This window comes from Aulonocara stuartgranti, assembly GCF_965226115.1.
Source record: "Aulonocara stuartgranti genome assembly, chromosome: 9".
Classification (NCBI taxonomy): Eukaryota; Metazoa; Chordata; class Actinopteri; order Cichliformes; family Cichlidae; genus Aulonocara; species Aulonocara stuartgranti.
This window is the reverse complement of record NC_138960.1, coordinates 14,608,285-14,617,210: the sequence shown is the minus strand read 5'-3', so window position 1 is coordinate 14,617,210 and position 8,926 is coordinate 14,608,285.

Genomic DNA, 8,926 nt, shown 5'->3' with positions numbered 1-8,926 from the left:
TGAATCAACAAATGGATAAATAAAAAGCCGAACAGCAATGCTGATTTTTTAGAGAGTCTTAGCTTACATTTCATATTTTCAGTTGTTTCCCTCCACGGCTAAACAAACTCTCTAAATCGGTTTCAATTGTGTACTGATGAACACAACAATGGACATAAGGAGCTTCTTTCAAAGAAAAAACTCAGGTAGATGTTATTTTATATATTGTGCTTTGGATGTTGTTCAGTATATCTATGCAAAACAAGAGGAATTTCAATACACAGCAGTATATTCACAGTTGAAACCAGATATTTACATACACTTTATGGAGAAAACATAAAAACTTTTTTTACTGTTAAACATCAATTTAGAGTAAACTTTTGTTTTAGATAAATAAATGTTGAAATATCTTTTGAATTAGTTAAATGTCAGAATAAAAAGAGGGAGCTGTCTATTTTAATCACTTTCATGAAATTTAGGAGTACATATACACTAAGTTTATTGTTAATTAATAAGAAAACTCCAGACGATTCGATTCTGAGCTGAAGAAGCTTCTGATAGGTTAGTAGAGTCCATGTGAGTAAATTGGTGGCACAGCTGTGGATGCATATAAGGCAAAACACAGAGCCTGTTTCTGTGACATGGGAAAATCAAGAGATGTCAACCAAAACACCAGGAAAAGAATCGTGGAGCTCCATAAGTGTGGCTCAATTTTGAATACAATTTGGTGCCATTTGCAATTAAGAAATACAGATAGTTTCTCTCTTTACTCTTAAAGTTAACAAATATGTTTTTTATATTTATCAATCTAAAAAAGTAAACATTTAGTCTGATTTGATGTTACAATTAAAAAAGTGTTTGTGTTTTTATCTGAAGAGTACATAAATATGTGGTTTCAACTGTATATTTGATGATGTTGGTGTTTGGCTTGTCAGCACAAAGAGGGAGAGAGAGGAGCAGAGAGGGAGAGAGAGGAGCAGAGAGGGAGAGAGAGGAGCAGAGAGGGAGAGAGAGGAGCAGAGAGGGAGAGAGAGGAACAGAGAGGGAGAGAGAGGAGCAGAGAGGGAGAGAGAGAATGACGACAGAACAGAGATGGAACAAGAGCAGGTGAGACACACATGTTAGTCAAATGGTTGTTTGCCAAAACTCATCAGAACATGTATCTAGTACCTAGTGTTTCTTTTTAGATACCATTTGTTACTTTTCAAATTCTATATTTATTAAGTTATGCAGGCTTGTTTGCACAACAAGGCTAAATAATTATATAAACTTTTCTCAATCTAAATATTGTACTTTGGTAGAATTAAAAAATAAGTGTAGTGCAGGTCTATGATGATTTTTAGTGCTACTATCATCTAGTTCTGATTCTGGTTCTGTCTTGGTTAAGTCCTCAGTAGTCCTGGGCCCTATTTCAGGAAGCCGGTTTAGTGCAAACTCTGAGTAAGTATACCCTGAGTTAACGAAAACTCTGGGTTATCGGTTTCACAAAGCGAGTTTAGATTAATCCTGAGTGAGTTACTATGACGACACACTCCGTGAAGCTAACCTGCCCCCTAGCAGGTTTACTTCAACTAACCCTGACGTTCTCCGCCTCTGTGTCGGAAACCTGACTGTAGGAAGTGTCAGACATGGCGTGCTCCTTCCTTGAAGAGCCAGTAGATGTTGAAGCCCAAATTCTCCGCAGAGCTCTCCGCTGGGAGAGAGTGATTAGAGCGCGTTTGGACATTTTATCATTTCCTGATGATTTTCTGTGTGAACGTCACCGTTTGTCAGCACAATCTATAATTCATTTGAATAACATCCTCAGGCCTAATATTGCTCATGTGACACATCGCGGACATTCTCTCAGTTCTGTACATATTATTTGTATTGCACTTCGGTTTTTTGCAAACGGGAGCTTTCTGTATAATATTGGTGACGCTGAGCACGTTTCCAAGGCTACCGTCTGTCGGGCAGTCAGGAATGTTACAGTTGCACTGAAACGTCTCCTGTACTTGTTTGTGGTGTTCCCATTATCACAAATGTGGAAGCCAACTGCTCAGCCTCTGTGAGTGGTGGTGGTGGAGGACCCCCACCTGTTTTTCGGGCCTCCGCTTTTTTTCTGTTGGCTATAACGGGTCACATTTGAGCATACAGAGTAATCAAATATGTACTTGTAATGTGCTCAGATAATTTCAATAAGTGCTTACAGAAAGAAAATTAATGTAGCCTCTAACTGCAATTGATTTACATCGGACAAACGGACCAAGCACTATGGCTCATAATACAATTACACCTTACCTGTTTGGACTATATTTTTATATTTCATTTTTACTTGCTGCCAGGCACGTTTGGGGCCTGTTGGGTTGCACCTGCGCTCACATCACATCACAAAATAAAATGTATGAGATAAAAAATAAAATATAATAAAATAACGTGTTAAATGGGTGGAAATCCCTAGATCAATGTTTAAATTAACACTCACGCATTGACTCTGTCGGCTATGTTTTGCCATGCATGCTCCCTTTGTTTTGCAGCTGAGGCTGTGTTACTTTTTTCCTGCAAAATTTGCATGTTATCGGCATATGCTGCCATCAGAATTTCGGCCTCAAGCGCTGTAAGGTACGTTGACCGCGCCTTCTTTCCCTCCGTCTCCATGGTGACTCGCTTAATCTGTGCTCCACTAATCAGGGCTTTATGTATCCTCGTGCGCGCGCTTAACTCGAGGTTAAAGCAACTCCGCGTTGATTGAACTAATTGTTATCAGCCTTTCTGAAACCGAATATTCCGAGTTGGACAGTTCGGGGTTACTCAACCCTGAGTATCGTTTTTCACTCTGAGTTTTCTAAACCGGCTTCCTGAAATAGGGCCCTGATTTTGAACTGTTGTAGTCCTGTTTTAATTCCGGATCAGTTCTGGGTCTGGTTGAATTGGGGTTTAGTCCCTGTGTCTTGATACAGGCCCGACTTTGTTCTGCCTTGCTGCTTAATTAAAAAAAACTAGTTTAAGGTGTCCTGCATAGAATAGCATCTGGCTGCAGTTTAAAGACTTTTTTTGTCTCGGTCTCGGTCTTGGTCTTGGTCTCGTCTTGACTCGGTCTCGGTCTTGGTCTCGTCTCAACTTGTTCTTGGTCTTGTCTTGGTCTCGATACCCTCTGGTCTTGGTCTTGTCTTGGTCTCGATACCCCCCTGGTCTTGGTCTTGTCTTGGTCTCGGATTAGGCGGTCTTGACTACAAGTCTAGTTACACATAAGGATGAGCCTCTGTTCTGGTGAAAGGTCAGAAGTGCAACGGGTGAGATGAGAGAGCATTTAAGGGCGAGACACACATACAGTTAGTGAGCGTTAGTAGGCAAGAGGTGACATACACATATACGCACACACATTAGTTAGACTCATTTATAGGTGAGAAGTTGGTCATGTTTGTCTCTGGAAAGAGGAACAGTTTCTTGTTGTCTCTGCAAGAAAGAGGAACAGCGTCTGGCAGGATGTGGGGCTCGTGTTCCAGACGAGATAGAAGACAACGTTCTTTTAAACCGTGTTAAAAGTCATTGTGCTTTTGATTTGACGTATGTATATATTCTGTCTGTGACGTATGAAGGGGCGTCATTAATTCAAACCCTGATGCTATAAAAATCTGTGTATGCTTTGATTAAGTCGGAGAACCGTTCCTGTCTGCGAACAGGCACTGGTCTTCCCACGCGTGTATTCATTAAAATCAATTGTTTTGACCAAGATTTTCTGGACCATGGTTGTTTGTACTCTCCTTCATCAATATTTGAACCTTAACACTTCTTTAAAAATCTCAGTTTTCAGTTAACGAAAACGCAGTTTATGTGTGGACAAAAGGTGCAAACACAAGTTAGGTGAGCGTGCAACGTAAAGTTTGAATTGAGTGCGAATTGAAGCGGGTGCTCTCCAATCATTAAAAGTAACAAAGTCATTGAACACATTTATACAGTTACCTTTACGTTTATCAATTATATATCACAGATTTAATTTTTTTGTAGTACTATGCTAAAAAGCAACTACAGAGCGAAAGTCTGGGTCAAGCGCCGAGGCGATGGCAAGAACAAAGGAATCCTCGACGCGTTAAAGCTAGCTTTGTAAGGGATTATAACAGCAAAGTATGAAACGAAAATGTTTTCTTTGTTGATAGACTTTGTTTGCAGTGCAATTTATTTGTTGCCAGATTGTAAGATGAAAGTAGACACAGTTTCAGGCTCCCACATTTTGTCCGAAACTGTACATTAACGAGTTTTTTTTTTCCTTTTTTTTCTTTCTTTTTTTTGCTGTTATTCAAATGCAACCGTGGAAATAACGAATAGAAAAAAAATTCATTCATTCTTACCTTATACTAATCGTGGTGCAGGCCAGTGCAGTGCATGAACTGATGCCTTCTCCGGTCAATTCCGCTGAGAGTAAATCTAATGTCCTCCTCTACTGTACAAGACAATGGTTACCTGGAGGGATGTACCAATGTGATAGGGGTGCTGCAGAATAGTCCAAGTGATCGCTGCTTTAATTTCCCGGTCAACTATACATAAATTGCATGTCGACACGATTTTTTAAAGCTGGTGCACTAGACCAAAAGTCATTGATAACAAAAGAACAATAAATCTACTTTCTCCGGTACTTTATACGCGCTCAGTTGCAATGCAATTTAACGCTCAACTACAGATCGATGGCTTTTTGATGGTGGCCAGTGCCGAATGATGGTCAACTATAAATAGATGTTTTCTCGACGTTGTTGTTGTCACCTGGTCGACTACAAATAGATCAAATATCAATGACAAAAAAACAACGGTAAATCAACTTCATTACAAGGGCAAACCTGGTAGGGTCCGTCAGACCGGTGACAGCCATCCAGGGAACCTGTTTCAGTTGCCGAAGATTCCGCGAATTCGCTCCACCGCAGCGAAGATGAGGTAAGAGAAGGCGGTAATGCTGAATCTCTTCAGCCAAGCCGACAACAGGTACCAGCCAGGTGCCAATAGGTTCCAGGAAGCGACAGGAGACAAAACGCCAGTGCAAAGGTCTGAATTCAGTCAGAGTGCATTCGGAAACTAATCTGTTACTGCCAGATGAAAGAGCCAAATATGATTTCAGTTTCACGAGTAGCCCGCTACGTTTTCCCCGACGTTTAAAGCGCTTCCTCTTATGAGATGTGGTAGGGGTGTAATCCAGGTGATGCGGTACTCCAGATAGTAGCAGAGGTAGAAAAAAGTCCTGTCCATCAGCGTTAGTCCTTCCCAAATTCTCTGTGGCAAATCGAATATTTAACAGAGCTTCACGATCGTAGGTCAATAGAGAGTCAGCGTTGTTCAATAAAAGTGACGAAAACAATAGAAACACGCAGAGCAAAAGTGGATCCGACAACCGTGGACGGCGAGCCATGCACACCGGCACCATCTTACACGGAAGAATATATATATTTCGAGATGATGGCAGCAGCAGCAGCCGTTCTCAGCATGAGTAGCTTAATGTTGTTCGTGTGTAATTCACGTTGAGTAGGCTAACCACGTTATTACATTAATGCATGTAAGGTGAACTAGCAAACATCATCATAGCTACATGCGGCTGTCTTCTTGTTTGATGGCAGATACTCCCTTCACCCTGGCCAAAAAGGCTAAAATGACCAAAGAAAAAGTGGAAAACAGTTAAACATGAGAGGTTTTTGGACAAAGTTTGTGTGTTTGTTTTTTTTTTGTTTTTTGTTTTATTGTTTTTTTTCCTTCATTGTTTAAGCACTGCTTCCAGCCAAGTGTGATACCATATATGCCTCATAGCTGTAGAAAAGGCTAAAATTGTTATCTTTTTACAAAAAACAGCTGAACATGAGAGGTTTTTGGACCAATTTTGTGTTCTCCATTCTTTAAGCACCGGTTTGAGCACCGTTTAAGCACCGGCACGGTTTCAAAAGTACCGGTTTGGCACCGGTATCGGATAAAACCTAAACGATACCCATCCCTAGTGTTGAGCGCTCAGTGCATCTGCGTTCGACTACTACGCCTAGGCTGCACTGTCGAGTGCAGATCCACTGAGCGTAGCGCAAGCTAGCAAGACAGAAGCTAAGCTCGTTGCAACATGGCAACTGCCTCAATGCTACCCGAAATTGAAGCTCCCCCACCCTCATTCAGATCTGGTGTTTGGAACTGTCTTGATTTTCATGTGAAGCATGACCCTGAAGGTAAGCGCGTCATGGACAAAAGTAAAACAGTATGTCGGCTGTGCCACGGAATGCTCAATTGGTGGGAACTAGTGTGTTAGCGCAGTTAGCTTGTTAATGTGTTGACGCCGTCCAGCCCCACGCACGGGGCGATCCATGGTAACTCGTTAAGGGAGATTTGTGGCGTTAACGTCATTTTAACGAGATTAACGCTGACAGCACTAGTGGGAACACAATGAATATGACTACACATTTATGCCGACATCATCCTAGTGCAAAGACAAGTGGAAGCAGACAAAAACAACAAGCACGCATGCCACAAACTTTACAGAGTGATTTAGACAGCTGTTAGCACATGATTCTCCTTATAGGGACCTGATATGTTTAATATGCTGCTGAGAATATAGCCAGAAGAAGAGTATAGTATAGCTTTTATTTTGGAAAGAGCCATTTCTCTGTAATAAACTCTCTTTCCAAAGATGAGTGATTCCTCAATCAGATTTATTTATTTATTTTTTGTTGTTTCAGCAACATTAAATTTAAAAACTGTACTTTTGAGTTAAAATATATATTTATAATTTTAATAAATGACAAATTAAAAAGGCATGAAAATTTTTGTCTCTAAAAAAAATATTGAACCGTGACACCAAAGTATCGAACCGACTGAACTGTGAATTTTGTGTATCGTTGCACTCCTAGTGTGAGGTAAAAGTGCTACAATGAAAAACATTTCAAGAAAATGTAAAATAAATGTATTCCAGGATAAAACTCAGCTGTCTTTGTCTTGTGCAAATCGTTGTGTCGGCTCACTGGGCATTTGATTCCAATAACAGGCCTCAGTCTCTCCTGCTACTGGTCTGCCATACTGCTAAATTTGGTATCGGTGCTCAAACCTTTTGTGTCTGTTTGCCCACCTCGGGAAGCAAAAATTTGTTTTTTTGTCAGATGAACATATGAGACACTTTGACTCTTCAGTGCAGTGTGGAGCCTAACAAAGATCTGTTTTGTGTCCCAGCTGATCAGCAGGAGAAGAGTCTGACGGAGCAGCAGAGGAACATTTTCAGCTACTTGGACTCAGCTCAGCCACTACAGAGGAAACAATGAGCTCAACACAGAAGGTGACAGACAGAGCAGGGTGATATGACCAAAAATATTTATCACGATATACATTTGAAAATTTGCGATAACAATACAACTGACGATATAATTGACACTAGACAAAATACTTTACAACTGCACAACTTTATTAGTGCAAAAAAACCCATCAATGTATTTTTACTTAAACAAGCAGCTGTTTTTTATGTGTATTAAAGTTATATAAAAATGTAACAGTGCAAATACAAATGCCTTGGAGCAAATGTCAGCCAATTTCCTCTGGAAAATCCTTTTGGTTAAACTCTCAGCAAGCAATTTGCATTTGCACTGTTAAATTTTTATATAACTTTAATGCACATAAAAAAACAGCTGCTTGTTTAAGTGAAAATACATTGATGGGATTTTTTGCACTAATAAAGTTGTGGAGTTGTAAAGTATTTTGTCTCGCCTCAATTATATCGTCAGTTATATTGTTATCACAAATTTTCAAATGTATATCCTGATAAATATTTTTGGTCATATCGCCCTACTCTACTTTCATGTGTTACTGTTTAGGCTTAAATAGGTTTGATGTTTGGTGCCTTTTTCTTAATGTAAAAAAACCCTCAGGTTACAATCAGACATTTTTCTTCACTGAACCAAGCTGGTCATTTTACCAGCTCAGCTCTAATTCATATGACAGATAATTTATGGTATAAACATCTAGATGATGGGAAAGTGGTATTCTTGGACTTTAGTGCTGCATTTGATTTGATAAATGATGATCTTTTGATTGATAAACTAAAATGTTATGGATTTTCACCAGCTGCTTTGTGCTGGATGAAAAGTTATTTGGACAGAAGATAGCAGAAGGTTTATTGTAATGGTTATTTCTCAGTTATGAACTGCGGTTTACCCCAAGGCAGCTGCCTCGCTCCACTTCTCTATTCAGTTTTCACTGACGATCTGCAATATGTCTTGACTTAATCTTGGGTATGCCAAAGATTCCACCTTGTTTTATTCAGCCAGTGACAATTCTGAACTGATCAGCGTGTCACAACAAAATTTGCTGAATGTGTTTGACTGGATAAGTAAAAACAACATGATTTTAAATGTATTTAAATCCAAATCTATGTTAATTACAGTGGGGCAAAAAAGTATTTAGTCAGCCACCGATTGTGCAAGTTCCCCCACCTAAAATGATGACAGAGGTCAGTAATTTGCACCAGAGGTACACGTCAACTGTGAGAGACAGAATGTGAAAAAAAAAGAATTTATTCGTAAATCAGGGTGGAAAATAAGTATTTGGTCACCTCAAACATGGAAAATCTCTGGCTCTCACAGACCTGTAACGTCTTCTGTAAGATGCTTTTCTGTCCACCACTCGTTACCTGTATGAATGGCACCTGTTTGAACTCATCATCTGTATAAAAGACACCTGTCCACAGCCTCAAACAGTCAGACTCCAAACTCCGCCATGGCCAAGACCAAAGAGCTTTCGAAGGACACCAGGAAAAGTATTGTAGACCTGCACCAGACTGGGAAGAGTGAATCTACAATAGGCAAGCAGCTTGGTGTGAAAAAATCAACTGTGGGAGCAATCATCAGAAAATGGAAGACATCAATCAATCAATCAATCTTTATTTATAAAGCACTTTTCATACAAAAAAAATGTAGCACAAAGTGCTTTACATAGTTAAAAGCAGCCCACCCCACCCTCCAACTCA